Consider the following 16,554-nt stretch of genomic DNA (forward strand, 5'->3'; position numbering starts at 1 on the left):
GTGCTCCATTGGTATATCACCAATGCCTCACTTTTATTGCTACCTCATATATGACAAAACTACGAGTATAGATAAGGGCAGTAGCGAAATATGTATTGTCCTGTTTGTAATATGTCAAGCATCTGCATTGGGGTCATTTATCTGTCAACTCAAGTATCACAGTTTACGCTTTTGATTAATGTTAAATGGACAATGGCCATAAACTGACATATTCCCACAATCACTGCCACTCCTACCGCCAATAAGACTCAGGCACTAACTCCAACACTCCATTACCATTACACACCATAAATAAGAGTGCAAAGAACATGATACTCTTGTGAGTGCATTTTTCGTCTATATATGAATTGAAAATACATTAGGGTGGGTACAAGGTAGACACTCTTCTAAAAAAATATACTTGGAGAAATGATTGTAGGTGGTAAAACACGATATGTATTTTCAAATGTGGCAACCACAAGAACCACATCGTGTGATACATACGAACAATTTTATATGAAACATTGATTTTTGAAAAAATTAAAGTGAGCTCCTATTTTGTCGTACATATGTCCATGTAAATACATGTCTATTAAAAATGTTGAATATATATAAGAATACATGCCGATTAGAGTGTGCTGTATTCGTACTTGACGTACATAAGGAACATCTTGTGCATACAGAAAGTGAAAGCACATATGTAAAATACATACTATGTAATCTGAAATGAAATCAGCTATTGACCTTGACAGTCCGCTTATGGAGTATAGCGAAAATTTTATTATAAATGTATATGTAGTTACCTTGTATTGATTTGTCGGCATATTGTTCAAAAGTCCAGCATTGCACCTGAAAAAAAGAAAGAAATTTCACTCAAAGCTCTAGCTAGAAAAAACATGTCAAAACGTGCTAAGTACGGCCGGGCAGAATTTTGGGAACACACCATCATGCATTCTGCAAGAACTTTACACAATTTAACTTGGTTGTAGGATGTGGTTGTTTTTACATGTCAAATCTACCAAATCAGTTAAAATTGTAAGCCTCTAAAGACCGTAGAAACCTAGTAGGAAGATCGGTTTATATGAGGAGCTACATCAGATTTTAGACCGATTAGGATGATAATTATCAAGGATGTTGGAAGTAATTGAACATTGACACAGTAGTTGGAAGTCGTTACAAAACACTACGTGCAAAATTTCAATCAAATCAGATATTAAATGCGGCTTCCTGGGGCTCCAGGTGTCAAGTCAGGATATGGGTTTATATGGAAGCTTCATCATTTTATAGACCGATTTTGACAGTACTAGCCACGGCACGCAATATTTTAGCCCAATCGGAAAAAAATTGCGGCTTTTAAGGGCTCAAGAAGCCAAGTCGAAGGACGACTTCATAAGAGAGCTATATCCAAATGCAATCCTCAGCGTCCTACATCAATAGAAAGTATCTGTGCAAAAGTTCAAGGGGATATTTCAATTCATTCGACCGCTATATTGATTTCCACAGACGGACGGACATGGTTAGTTTGACGATTCAAGAATACTCATATATACTTTATGGTGCTCAACTCGATATTTCGAGGTGTTTCGAACGGAACGACTAGATAAGTATACCCGATTCAAAGGCCTTGAGTATAAAAAAGCTGAACATGTATGCGTAAATTTTTATTTCATATTTTATTCATTAACTTAAAGAAAGATGCGGACACAAGAAACAGCAAAAATATACTCTTTTAAGCAGAAATGCTTTTTATACCCTCCACCATAAGATGGGGGGTATACTAATTTCGTCATTCTGATTGTAACTACTCGAAATACTCGTCAGAGACCCCATAAAGTATATATATTCTTGATCGTCGTGAAATTTTATGTCGATCTAGCCATGTCCGTCCGTCTGTCCGTCCGTCCGTCCGTCTGTCTGTCGAAAGCACGCTAACTTCCGAAGGAGTAAAGCTAGCCGCTTGAAATTTTGCACAAATACTTCTAATTAGTGTAGGTCGGTTGGTATTGTAAATGGGCCATATCGGTCCATGTTTTGATATAGCTGCCATATAAACCGATCTTGGGTCTTGACTTCTTGAGCCTCTAGAGTGCGCAATTCTTATCCGATTGGGATGAAATTTTGCACTCCGTATTTTGTTATAATATCCAACAACTGTGCCAAGTATGGTTCAAATCGGTTTATAACCTGATATAGCTGCCATATAAACCGATCTTGGGTCTTGACTTCTTGAGCCTCTAGAGTGCGCAATTCTTATCCGATCAGAATGAAATTTTGCACGACGTGTTTTGTTATTATATCCAACATTTGTGCCAAGTATGTTTCAAATCGGTCCATAACCAGATATAGCTGCCATATAAACCGATCTGGGGTCTTGACTTCTTGAGCCTCTAGAGTGCGCAATTCTTATCCGATCGGAATGAAATTTTGCACGACGTGTTTTGTTATTATATCCAACATTTGTGCCAAGTATGTTTCAAATCGGTTCATAACCTGATATAGCTGTTATATAAACAGATCTGGGGACTTGACTTCTTGAGCTTCTAGAGGGCTCAATTTCTATCCGATTTGGCTGAAATTTCGCAAGACTTTTTTTATTGTTACTTTCAACAACTATGTCAAATAAAAAACAAGTCGGTTCATAACCTGATTTAGCTGCCATATAAACCGATATGGGATCTTGATTTCTTGAGCCTCTAGAGGTCGCAATTATTATCCGATTTGCCTGAAATTTTGTACGACGGATTCTCTCATGACCATTAACATACGTGTTTATTATGGTCTGAATCGGTCTAAAGCCCGATACAGCTCCCATATAAATCGATCTCTCTATTTTACTTCTTGAGCCTCCAAAGGGCGTAATTCTTATTCGAATTGGCTGACATTTTACACAGGTTTCCAACATATAATTTAATTGCGGTCCAAACCGGATCATATCTTGATATCGTTCTAATAGCAGAGCAAATCTTTTCTTATATCCTTTTTTTTGCCTAAGAAGAGATGCCGGGAAAAGAACTCGTTAAATGCGATCCATGGTGGAGGGTATATAAGATTCGGCCCGGCCGAACTTAGCACGCTTTTACTTGTTGAGTCTCCACTTATCGTTGGCCAAGGGCCAGCCAATAATGGCATACTACTAGCTTTACCCTACATCACTGCCGTGGACCAGGATCTAATAACTTTATGACTTTCTACCAATATCAAAACGGAGAGCAGTTATTCCCATTGAGCCACCAAGCCCGCCTCCATGCCTTTCCATGTATTCTTGCAATGAAGATACTACTCATTGCAAGTGTTGTTCGATTGCCATTAAATTTTACATATTCCTTTCTTCAATCCACGGAGGAACGCTTTTGATTGTGTATAAGATCCAATCCAATTTAGAAATAGCTTTCATTTATTTTTATACCCACCACCATAGGATGGGGGTATACTAATCTAATCATTCCGTGTGCAAATCGTCGAAATATTCTTCTAAGACCCCATAACGTATATATATTCTTGATCGTCTCGACGTTCTGAGACGATCTAGCCATGTCCACGGACGGACGGGCGGTCCAATTGTCGAAATCAAGATAACGGGTGAACGTGTTAAGCTAGCCCCTTGAAATTTTGCAAAGATACTGAGAGTTGATGTAGGTCTTTAAGGATTGCAAATGGGTCATATCGGTTTAGATTTAGATATAGCTCCCATATAAACTGGTCTCCGATTTACTTCTTGAGCTCCTGGAAGCCGCAATTTTTGCCCCATTTGGCTGACATTTTGACTGTGGTGTCCTGTTCATTAAAAAAACACTACATTCTCAATTTCAGCCAAAACGGATGAAAATTGCGGCTTTCAGGGGCTCAGGAAGTCAAATCGGGAGATCGGTTCATAAGGGGTCTATATCCAAATCTGAACCGATATGGCCCATTTGCAACGCCCCAACGACCTATATCAATAAGAAGTATCTGTGAAAAATTTCAAGTGGCTAGCTTTACACGTTCGACCGCTATCGTGATTGCAACAGACGGACGGACATAGCTAGCTCGACTTAGAATGTCGAGACCAACAAGAATATATGGGTTGCCCAAAAAGTAAATGCGGATTTTTTAAAAGAAAGTAAATGCATTTTTAATAAAACTTAGAATGAACTTTAATCAAATATACTTTTTTTCTAAGGCACGCTAAAAGTAACAGCTGATAACTAACAGAAGAAAGAATGCAATTACAGAGTCACAAGCTGTGAAAAAATTTGTCAACGCCGACTATATGAAAAATCCGCAATTACTTTTTGGGCAACCCAATATATACTTTATAGGGTTTTATTTCAGTATTTCGAGGTGTTGCAATCGGAATGACTAAATTAATATTCCCCCATCCTATGGTGGTGAGCACCAAAATCATTAACCAAATGCACAAGGTCCTCAATTGAGGAACGTAGTGTAGACAAAGAGTCCTTGTTGAATACTTATTAGAGTCATGACTTGTGTACAAACTTAGCTTCCCTGTATTACATTTTAATAGTTTTTGATTAAGATTTGAGAAAATTTTTATCCCATTGCAGGATATTGTCCGGCTATATACCATTTCGTTCAATGCTTTCTATTCAATAGCACAGCAAATATCTTTCAAAAGTTAGACAAAATGTGTGATGTTGCTTAAAAGCATTTGACGGCTTTCTGTAAAGCGATTTCTGATTCGATAGAATCTTCCACAGCAGAAATTTGTCAAATGGATCAGCACCATGATCCATTACATACCAAACGAACTAGAGTAGGTTGCAAAGCATACATCTGAATTTGAACAGGGCTCTTTAAGACGACTTGATTCACAAGCACAAAAAAACAAGTAAAATCTTACCTCCCTTATTCAAATCCAACATATCCAACAATGCCAATAACAACAAACAAACACAATTTTGCGGAACTTATTTCTTCCCTGCTCTGAGAAAAGCCAATAGAGAAAATTTAAGATAGAAACAAGTAAAAGCGTGCTAAGTTCGGCCGGGCCGAATCTTACATACCCTCCACCATAGATCGCATTTGTCGAGTTCATCTCCCGGCATCTCTTCTTATGCAAAAAAGGATATAAGAAAAGATTTGCTCTGCTATTAGAGCGATATCAAGATAAGGTCCGGTATAAAATTTCAGCCAATTCGAATAAGAATTGCGCCCTTTGGGGGCTCAAGAAGTAAAATAGAGAGATCGATTTATATGGGAGCTGTATCGGGCTATAGACCGATTCAGACCGTAAAAAACACGTATGTTGATGGTCATCAGAAATCCGTCGTACAAAATTTCAGGCAAATCGGATAATAATTGCGACCTCTAGAGGCTCAAGAAGTCAAGTCCCCAGATCTGTTTATATGACAGCTATATCAGGTTGTGAACCGATTTGAACCATACTTGGCACAGTTGTTGGATATCATAACAAAACACTTCGCGCAAAAATGCATTCAAATCGGATAAGAATTGCGCACTCTAGAGGCTCAAGAAGTCAAGACCCAAGATCGGTTTATATGGCAGCTATATCAGGTTATGAACCGATTTGAACAATACTTGGCACAGTTGTTGGATATCATAACAAAACACGTCGTGCAAAATTTCATTCCAATCGGATAAGAATTGCGACCTCTAGAGGCTCAAGAAGTCAAGTCCCCAGATCTGTTTATATGACAGCTATATCAGGTTGTGAACCGATTTGAACCATACTTGGCACAGTTGTTGGATATCATAACAAAACACTTCGCGCAAAAATGCATTCAAATCGGATAAGAATTGCGCACTCTAGAGGCTCAAGAAGTCAAGACCCAAGATCGGTTTATATGGCAGCTATATCAGGTTATGAACCGATTTGAACAATACTTGGCACAGTTGTTGGATATCATAACAAAACACATCGTGCAAAATTTCATCCCAATCGGATAAGAATTGCGCACTCTAGAGGCTCAAGAAATCAAGACCCAAGATCGGTTTATATGGCAGCTATATCAAAACATGGACCGATATGGCCCATTTACAATACCAACCGACCTACACTAATAAGAAGTATTTGTGCAAAATTTCAAGCGGCTAGCTTTACTCCTTCGGAAGTAAGCGTGCTTTCGACAGACAGACTGACGGACGGACGGACAGACGGACGGACATGGCTAGATCGACATAAAATGTCGCGACGATCAAGAATATACTGCGGTCAAAAAAAGTATTCATCATTCAATGTTTTTTTTTTAATAAGTCTACAAAAGACAATTGGAATAAAAACATATTAAACTAATGATGCAGTAGTGCTTGTGTGATATATATGTACACAATTTCATTGTTTTTAAAGAAAAAAATAGTATTTATTGGAACAAAAAGGGCCATTTTACAGCTGAACACAAAAAATTAAACAAAAAAAGTATTCATCATTGCAAAAAAACAAAAAAATAAATAACATAATTTAAACAAGTAAAAGCGTGCTAAGTTCGGCCGGGCCGAATCTTATATACCCTCCACCATGGATCGCATTTGTCGAGTTCTTTTTCCAAGGTAAAAAAGGATATAAGAAAAGAGTTGCTCTGCTATTACAACGATATAAAGATATGGTCCGGTTCGGACCACAATTAAATTATATGTTGGAGACCTGTGTAAAATGTCAGCCAATTCGTATAAGAATTGCGCCTATTGGGGCTCACGAAGTAAAATAGAGAGAACGATTTATATGGGATCTGTATCGGGCTATAGACCGATTCGGACCATAATAAACACGTTTGTTGATGGTCATGAGAGGATCCATCGTACAAAATTTCAGGCATATCGGATAATAATTGCGACCTCTAGGGGTCAAGAAGTCAAGATCCCAGATCGGTTTATATGGCAGCTATATCAGGTTATGGACCGATTTGAACCTTATTTGACACAGTTGTTGAAAGTAAAAATAAAAAATACGTCATGCAAAATTTTAGCCAAATCGGATAGGAATTGCGCCCTCTAGAAGCTCAAGAAGTCAAATCCCCAGATCTGTTTATATGACAGCTATGTCAGGTTATGGACTGATTTCTACCATACTTGGCACAGTTGTTGGATATCATAACGAAATACTTCGTGCAAAAATTCATTCAAATCGGATAAGAATTGTGCCCTCTAGAGGCTCAAGAAGTCAAGACCCAAGATCGGTGTATATGGCAGCTATATCAGGTTATGGACCGATTTAAACCATACTTGGCTCAGTTGTTGGGTATCATAACAAAACACGTCGTGCAAAATGTCATTCCAATCGGATAAGAATTGTGCACTCTAGAGGCTCAAGAAGTCAAAACCCCAGATCGGTGTATATGGCAGCTATATCAGGTTATGGACCGATTTGAACCATACTTGGCACTGTGGTTGGATATAATAACAAAACACGTCGTGCAAAATTTCATTTCTATCGGATAAGAATTGCGCACTCTAGAGGCTGAAGAAGTCAAGACCCAAGATCGGTTTATATGGCAGCTATTTAAGGTTATGGACCGATTTGAACCATACTTGGCACAGTTGTTGGATATATTAACAAAACACGTCGTGCAAAATTTCATTCTGATCGGATAAGAATTGCGCACGCTAGAGGCTCAAGAAGTCAAGACCCAAGATCGGTTTACATGGCAGCTATATCAGGTTATGGACCGATTTGAACCATACTTGGCACAGTTGTTGGATATCATATCAAAACACGTCATGCAAAATTTCATCCCAATCGGATAAGAATTGTGCACTCTAGAGGCTAAAGAAGTCAAGACCCAAGATCGGTTTATATGGCAGCTATATCAAAACATGGACCGATATGGCCCATTTACAATACCAACCGACCTACACTAATAAGAAGTATTTGTGCAAAATTTCAAGCGGCTAGCTTTACTCCTTCGGAAGTTAGCGTGCTTTCGACAGACAGACGGACGGACGGACGGACGGACGGACGGACGGACGGACGGACGGACAGACGGACGGACATGGCTAGATCGAGATAAAATGTCACGACGTTCAAGAATATATATACTTTATGGGGTCTCAGACGAATATTTCGAGTAGTTACAAACAGAATGACGAAATTAGTATACCCCCCATCTTATGGTGGAGGGTATAAAAAATTAATACTTTGTTATTCGACCACCGCGTCTTATAACTTCTTTTAAACGGTTTGACATCGATTGGACTAATTTAGCGGTTATATTTTGGTCTATATTAGTCCATTCCTCCATTATCACCTGTTGCATTTGACTCTTGCTCGAAAAATTGCGCGTTCTCAATTTGCGTTCGAGATGTTCCCAAAGATGTTCAATTGGGTTCAAGTCGGGACTTTGAGGAGGAGTTTTAATGACTTTGGGGCAGTTATACAGCATCCACATCTTGGTATTTAAAGCAGAATGTTTGGGGTCATTATCTTGATAATATTGAAAGTTATTACCAAGCCCAAGTTTTACAGCACTATCTTTTAAATTTCTCTTTAAAATGTCAATGTAATACTTATGATCCATTACTCCATTAATAATTTCAAGATTTCCCGCTCCTGAAGCCGCCATACACCCCCAAACCATTAAACCACCTCCACCATGTTTTACAGTAGCAACTGTGTTTCGTTCTTCAAGCTCTGTATTTGGTTTTCTGTACACTATGACCTTTCCATCGCACCCAAAAAGATTAAACTTGCTCTCGTCTGCAAAAATGACTGTTTTCCAAAATGATTCGGGCTGTTTTACATACATTTTTGCGAAGTTTAGCCTTTTCACTCGGTTTATTTTATTTATAAAGGGCTTCTTACGTGCAGTTCTTCCTCTGTAACTATGCCTTTTGAGTGTATTTCGAATTGTTTGTGTAGTAACTTCCTTCCCTAAATATTCCATAGTGTTTTTACGAAGAATGGTCGCATTTGTCTTCGGAGTTTTCTGAACTTGCCGCACTAGCCAACGCACATCTCCAACTGAAAGTGCTTTTGGTCGACCAGATCTTGGTTTATTGTCAACAGTTTTCGTTTCTGTCCACTTTCTGATGATGGATTGTATAGTAGATTGTGGTCTATTTAATATTTCACTGATAGTTTTTTGAGTTAAACCATTCCTGTGGTGTTTTATTATCAAAACTTTTACCTCATCAGAAACCTCGTTTTGCTTGCGACCCATTTTGACAAAAACTATATTTTCAATGAAATTAAATATTTGCTGTCAAGGGCAAAGCCTCCTTTACTAAATAAAACAGAAAAGGGGGATTCCCAAATAATATTTGAATTTGACTTTGATGATAGCACATCAATGATGAATACTTTTTTTGTTCTGTTTTTGGTGTTATTATATAAAATTGCATTTTTTGCGCTAATTAAATTTATTTTTTGAATTTATTTTAAAACATATTACGAAAAATAAACTATTGCATAAAACTGCATTATTTGTTTACTTTAAATTTTCTTCAATTACCCAAAATAAGTGAATTTATTATCAATTTTGCTAATGATGAATACTTTTTTTGACCGCTGTATATACTTTATGGGGTCTCAGACGAATATTTCGAGTAGTTACAAACAGAATGACGAAATTAGTATACCCCCCATCTTATGGTGGAGGGTATAAAAAAACTCACGCACAAAACAATTTAAAAAATTCCACACAAATTTCATTTCAAAGCGGTTTGTGCGAGAAATTTTTATACCCACCACCATAGGATGGGGGCTTAAGAATCTAGTCATTCCGTTTGTAACACCTCGAAATATTCGTCTAAGACCCAATAAAATATATATATATTCTCAATCGTCTCGACGCTCTGATTCGATCTAGCCATGTCCGTTCGTCAGTCTGTCGAAATGATTTAGACATAGTCGGTTCAGATTTAGATAAAGTTCCCATATAAACCGAAATTTTGAAATTTTGCATGTAGTGTTCCGTTAAGACTTCCAACAACTGTGCCAAGTGCGGTTCGAATCAGTCTATAACCTGACATAGCTCCCTTATAAGCCGATTTCCCGATTTGACTTCTTGAGCTCTTACAAGCCGCACATTTTGTACGATTTAGCTGAAATTTTGAAAGTAGTATGCTGTTATGACTTCCAATCACTGTGATTAGTACGGTCCGAATCGGTCTATAACCTGATGTAGCTCCCATATAAACCGATCTCCCGATTTGAATTCTTGAACTCTTACAAGTCGCAATTTCTGTCCGATTTTGCTGAAATTTTGCAAGTAGTGTTCCGTTAAGACTTCCAACAACCGCGCCGAGTACGGTCCGAATCGGTCTATAACCAGATATAGCCCCTATGTAAACCAGTCACTTGATCATCCTCGTTCGGTTCCTAAAAGCTTTAATTTTTGCTGGTTTGGCAGAAGAATAGAATACAATTATGTCCTTCCACTTAATTTATTTTATATACATTTTTTGCAGAATCCATGGTGGGAGTGTCCCGAAATTCTCTCTGGCCGACATTAGCACGCATTAACTTGTTCATTATATAAATGGAATAAATTTTATTTTAGTCATTAATAGGCAAAATTTCATTCATTCTTGCAACACGAAATAATTTTTTAGAAAAAAAAACTCAAAAAGTCATCATCCTAATATATATACCACCACTACTGTGGTACAGGGTATTATAATTTCGTGAATTTATTTGTAGTAGGAAGAAAGTAAGACCTATTGATAGGTATACCAATCGACTCAGAATCATTTTCTGAATCGATTTTGCTATGTCCGTCTGTCTGTCGGTCCATGTTAACTTGTGTATAAAGTACAGTTCGCAAGTTTCATCGTCTTCAAATCGATGAAACTTGCGTCGTCTTCAAATTTAGAACGGGCATCTATTTTGTCCTAGAGACGAAGCCTATTGAAATTGGAAAATTGGTTTTGATTTGGATATAGCTCCCATATATATGATCGCCCGATTTGAACTAACACTGCAATAGTATCGACACTTGCTAACCGATTCTCAAGAAATTTGGCTCAAAGGATTCTCTTACGAGTCTCGATATTACTGGTGAATTTGGTTCAGATAAAGATATAGCTCCCATATATATCTATCGTGCGACTTTCACTTCTAAAAACTTTGTAATCACATTAATCGACCGATCTACGATCTTCTACGACTATCACAAAACGTGCGGATATTGGTCGAAATCGGCTCAAATTTGGATATAGCTCCCATATATATATTCGTCCGATTTGGACTAATATTGCAATAACTTGATCATTTGATAACCAATTTATATTAAACAAACATTGCTGTTGAATTTCATAGAAATCGGTTCGTAGTCAGAAATAGCCCCCTATAAACATATTAACCGATTTTCACTTTTAGAGCCTTTGTCAGCGTATTTCTTAAAAATGTTTTTCTTAATTTTGCTCGATGTTAAGATTAAGAATAGTTCTCATATTTATTTTCTTTCGATTTTGAATAATATTGCAATAATTTGGTCATTTGTGAAGCGATTCTCACAAAATTTGTCACTTAGATTTGTCTTATGTCACTTCTGATCACCAGTAAACTTCATAGTAATCTGTTCAGATTTAGATATAGCTCCCACTTATATGTATTTCCTGATTTAAATTTTTAAGGTCTTTACTAACGCATTTATCAAAGGATCTGCTCAATATCTTGCACTACGATTTTTCTATAAATCCCACAGTCCGGATTTTGGTCGAAATTCTACATTTCACATGTAAGCAAATTTTAGGTTCGACGACAATGTGGTGTAGCGTATTTAAAGGTCGGCTTCGCCTGACTTTAGCCCGTCATTACTTGTTTTTCCTACAAGTTTTTCAAACCCTGTTTTCGTTTAAAGAAAACTATTTTGAAAGCCAAATTAAGAGCCCTTCCAAGAGGCAACAAGACCACCAAGGGCCTTAAAATTTTCAACAACATCTCGTTAATATCTCAGCTTTGATCTTTAAAATTTCCCGAAGATATCTATACTAAATACTCAGACGGCTGATATTTTATTGGTTTTATTTCGGTTCCATACCACTGTGATGAATGGATGCCTTCTATCTATTACAACGTGATCAATATGGTTCCTAACTTCTTGATCTGGATACAGCCATGTGGCCTTGGGAATTTTTCAAGTCAATCCATTATCGGATATTCCCTCGTGAAGGCTAAATGTTCAGATCGTTGGACCAAAGATATTCTTTCTTCCTAGCTTGGCAATAAATTGTCCTAGATAGATTTTTTTGTCATATGCAGGTGTAGCGTATGTGTATAAATTCTCTCTAGGCGCTCATAAAATATATCCTTGGTCTGTTCGTCCTTGTGTTCTGTCGGGGCACAGCACGGGACACAGATGACACTGATATTAAAGAATTTTTCTTTATGCGAATTGTTGCTAGTCTCGGGACACAGATGACACTGATATTAAAGAATTTTTCTTTATGCGAATTGTTGCTAGTCTCTCAAACACGGGAGAAAGTCTGGAGACTAGGTCTTTCAGTCTCCAAATGTATGTGCGACTCATCGCACTTCCTCTTAAGCGGTTATAACTATCTGTTCTTTTCCAATACATCCGCCAGTGCGTATACTGCAACACGTGCGAAATCGCAGATCGTGGTACATAATTTATTAGCGGGGGTCGTCAACGCTATGGGATGGGTCCGTTTTTATACCCTCCACCATAGGATGGGGGTATACTAATTTCGTCATTCTGTTTGTAACTACTCGAAATATTCGTTGAGACCCCATAAAGTATATATATTCTTGATCGTCGCGAAATTTTATGTCGATCTAGCCATGTCCGTCCGTCTGTCCGTCCGTCCGTCCGTCTGTCTGTCGAAAGCACGCTAACTTCCGAAGGAGTAGAGCAAGCCGCTTGAAATTTTGCACAAATACTTCTTATTGGTGTAGGTCGGTTGGCATTGTAAATGCTTCAAATCGGTCCATGTTTTGATAAAGCTGCCATATAAACCGATCCTGGGTCTTGACTTCTTGAACCTCTAGAAGGCGCAAATCTTATCCGATTGCAATGAAATTTTGCACGACGTATTCTGTTAGGATATCCAACAATTGTGCCAAGTATGGTTTAAATCGGTTCATAACCTGATATAGCTGCCATATAAATCGATCTTGGGTCTTGATTTCTTGAGCCTCTAGAGGGCGCAATTATCGTCCGATTTAACTAAAATTTTGCACGTAGTGTTTTGGTATTACTTTCAACAACTGTGCTAAGTATGATTCAAATTGGTTCATAATCTGGTATAGCTGTCATATAAACCGATCATGGATCTTGACTTCTCATCCGATTTGGCTAAAATTTTGCATGAGGTGTTTTGTTATGACTTCCAATAACTGTGCTAAGTATGGCGTAAATCGGTTCATAACCTGATACAGCTGTCATATAAACCGATCTGGGATTTTGACTTCTCGAACCTCTAGAGGGCGCGATTCTCATCCGATTTGGCTGAAATTGTGTACAAGGGCTTCTCTCATGACGTTCAACATACGTGTCTAGTATGGTCCGAATCGATCAATAGCTTGATACAGCTTCCATATAAACCTATCTCCCGATTTTGCTTCTTGAGCCCCTACAAGGCGCAATTCTTATCCGAATGAACTGAAATATTACACAATGACTTCTACAATGTCAATCAGCATTCAATTATAGTCCGAATCGGACTATTACTTGATATAGCTCCAATAGGATAACAGTTCTTATTCAATATTCTATGTTTGTCTAAAAAGAGATACCGCGCATAGAACTCGACAAATGCAATCAATGGTGGAGGGTATATAAGATTCGGCCCGGCCGAACTTAGCACGCTCTTACTTGTTACTATTCTGTGTTTTTCTTAGTCTATATAAAAGCAACATTTGAATATTTAAGACATATTACGCAGGGGTGCGAGAGTTTTTCTACATATTGCGTTTCTAAGTCTCGGTGTAATTGGTTCTAAAATACCCTTTTATGAGTTCAATTAACAATATCGAGAGATCTGTCTATATAGCAGATTCCCTGTGATATTCAGGAAACTCTCTTCTGATCACACAATTAGGAAGCGTTTCAAAAGTCATAAAACTTGTCTTTCCTGCACAGAAGAGTTCAGATAAATGACATTGGCAACAATATCTGCAAGTTGTGGGCATGTGTTTTCATATTTTCCGCGTGTATATGCTTTTGAAAAGACAACTTCCTAAAACAGCAGAGTGTATGTGTATCTACATGCATGTGTGTAGTGTGGTTCTTATCTTTTTCGTTTTCCCCACATGGCAGGCGCCTTTTTAGTTTCCCCCATATCGTTTTACGTTTGTTGACCACTTTGTTTCTTTTGTTGGCTAAATAATGTTTCTTTCTGGGTGTGGCTTTGTATCTGGAAGTCATCAATCACTCCAAATAAATATGGACTTTTATTGTAATGGATAAAAGCACACATTCTCATATGCGTATATGGACATACGCGTTTGTGTGTGTTAGCATGTATTGTTTAATACCGTGTAGTGTTCGAACTCAAACACAGCTGTTTAAGGGATGAATCCTTGGAAGCTGGCATGTGACACGATTATATTCTGCATAAAATTAAGTGTTTCATCACTTGAAGACAGGGAAAATAGTTAGTTTGGGTATATTGCCTAGATACAGAGTATAGATTGCCCGTCCAGCATCTTAACACTTTCGGGATGAATGCATGGTTATAATCGAGATTTAATTACGCAATTGACTGCGGTGCCTTCAAACGGCTCCTCAACGGGTGGGTTCAATCCCGACTGAAGCATTTAAAAATATTTCAGCTGTGGCTATTCCCATATAAATGGTGGCGACATTTATGAGATTTTCAGCCATGCAAAACTTCACTAAGATGAGGTTTTGCCAAGCTCACTTCATTTGGAGGAAGTGAAAAAGGAGTCCCTTATTTTTCGGAAGATTTCTTGACTATTTCTTAAGAAAAATGTCATTACAATTTTGCCGTAAGTAAAAATTTGATTTAATTTTTATCTTTAACACATGTCGTTAAAATTTTGTTTTAATTCATTAAAATTTTATGTTTTGTTTGCGCTTTCATTTTTGATTTTTAAATTAGATTTAGATTCCATTGCGGGATATTTTCCAATGACCATTTCTTTCCATGCTTTCTATTCAAAGACTAGCACAGCAAACAACTTTCAAAAGTAAGGCAAGAAGTGTGATCTTGCTTAAAAGTATTTGACCGGCTCTCTGTATCGCGATTTCTGATTCGCCAGAATCTTTATTAGCACAAATTGTCGAGTGGATCCCGGTGCTTTGCATACCAACCCAACTAGAGTGGGTTGCAAAGCATACGTCTGAATTTGAACAGGGCTCTTTAAGACGACTTGATTCACAAACGCAATAGAAAACAAATAAAATCTTACTTCCCTTATTCAAATCCAACTTATCCAACAATGCCAATAGCTTAAAACAAAAACACAATTTTGAAAAATTCTAGCTCGAGTAAGGAAAGAGGTAATCTAAACAAGTAAAAAGGCGGATACCCACCACCTCTGGTATATACAAAATATATGTAAAATGGGCCTTTTTGTTCCAATAAATACTATTTTTATACCCTCCACCATAAGATGGGGGGTATACTAATTTCGTCATTCTGTTTGTAACTACTCGAAATATTCGTCTGAGACCCCATAAAGTATATATATTCTTGAACGTCGTGACATTTTATGTCGATCTAGCCATGTCCGTCCGTCTGTCCGTCCGTCCGTCCGTCCGTCCGTCTGTCCGTCCGTCCGTCCGTCCGTCCGTCCGTCCGTCCGTCCGTCTGTCTGTCGAAAGCACGCTAACTCCGAAGGAGTAAAGCTAGCCGCTTGAAATTTTGCACAAATACTTCTTATTAGTGTAGGTCGGTTGGTATTGTAAATGGGCCATATCGGTCCATGTTTTGATATAGCTGCCATATAAACCGATCTTGGGTCTTGACTTCTTTAGCCTCTAGAGTGCACAATTCTTATCCGATTGGGATGAAATTTTGCATGACGTGTTTTGATATGATATCCAACAACTGTGCCAAGTATGGTTCAAATCGGTCCATAACCTGATATAGCTGCCATGTAAACCGATCTTGGGTCTTGACTTCTTGAGCCTCTAGCGTGCGCAATTCTTATCCGATCAGAATGAAATTTTGCACGACGTGTTTTGTTACGATATCCAACAACTGTGCCAAGTATGGTTCAAATCGGTCCATAACCTTAAATAGCTGCCATATAAACCGATCTTGGGTCTTGAATTCTTGAGCCTCTAGAGTGCGCAATTCTTATCCGATAGAAATGAAATTTTGCACGACGTGTTTTGTTATTATATCCAACCACAGTGCCAAGTATGGTTCAAATCGGTCCATAACCTGATATAGCTGCCATATACACCGATCTGGGGTTTTGAATTCTTGAGCCTCTAGAGTGCACAATTCTTATCCGATTGGAATGACATTTTGCACGACGTGTTTTGTTATGATACCCAACAACTGAGCCAAGTATGGTTTAAATCGGTCCATAACCTGATATAGCTGCCATATACACCGATCTTGGGTCTTGACTTCTTGAGCCTCTAGAGGGCACAATTCTTATCCGATTTGAATGAATTTTTGCACGAAGTATTTCGTTATGATATCCAACAACTGTGCCAAGTATGGTAGAAATCAGTCCATAAC

The 16,554-nt window shown here is 38.0% G+C and overlaps 1 long non-coding RNA gene across 2 annotated transcripts in view; it reads right to left on the reverse strand.

Annotated features, from left to right (window-relative positions):
* Window positions 1-782: 782 nt before the first annotated feature.
* Window positions 783-16,554, reverse strand: part of LOC131994010 (uncharacterized) — a 338,911-nt gene continuing 323,139 nt past the window's right edge. For both annotated transcript variants that reach the window (XR_009396369.1, XR_009396370.1), the window contains exon 5: window positions 783-828. This is a non-coding gene — a long non-coding RNA (uncharacterized LOC131994010). The remainder of the gene's footprint in view (window positions 829-16,554) is intronic.

This window comes from Stomoxys calcitrans, chromosome 1 (assembly GCF_963082655.1).
Source record: "Stomoxys calcitrans chromosome 1, idStoCalc2.1, whole genome shotgun sequence".
In the NCBI taxonomy this organism is placed as follows: Eukaryota; Metazoa; Arthropoda; class Insecta; order Diptera; family Muscidae; genus Stomoxys; species Stomoxys calcitrans.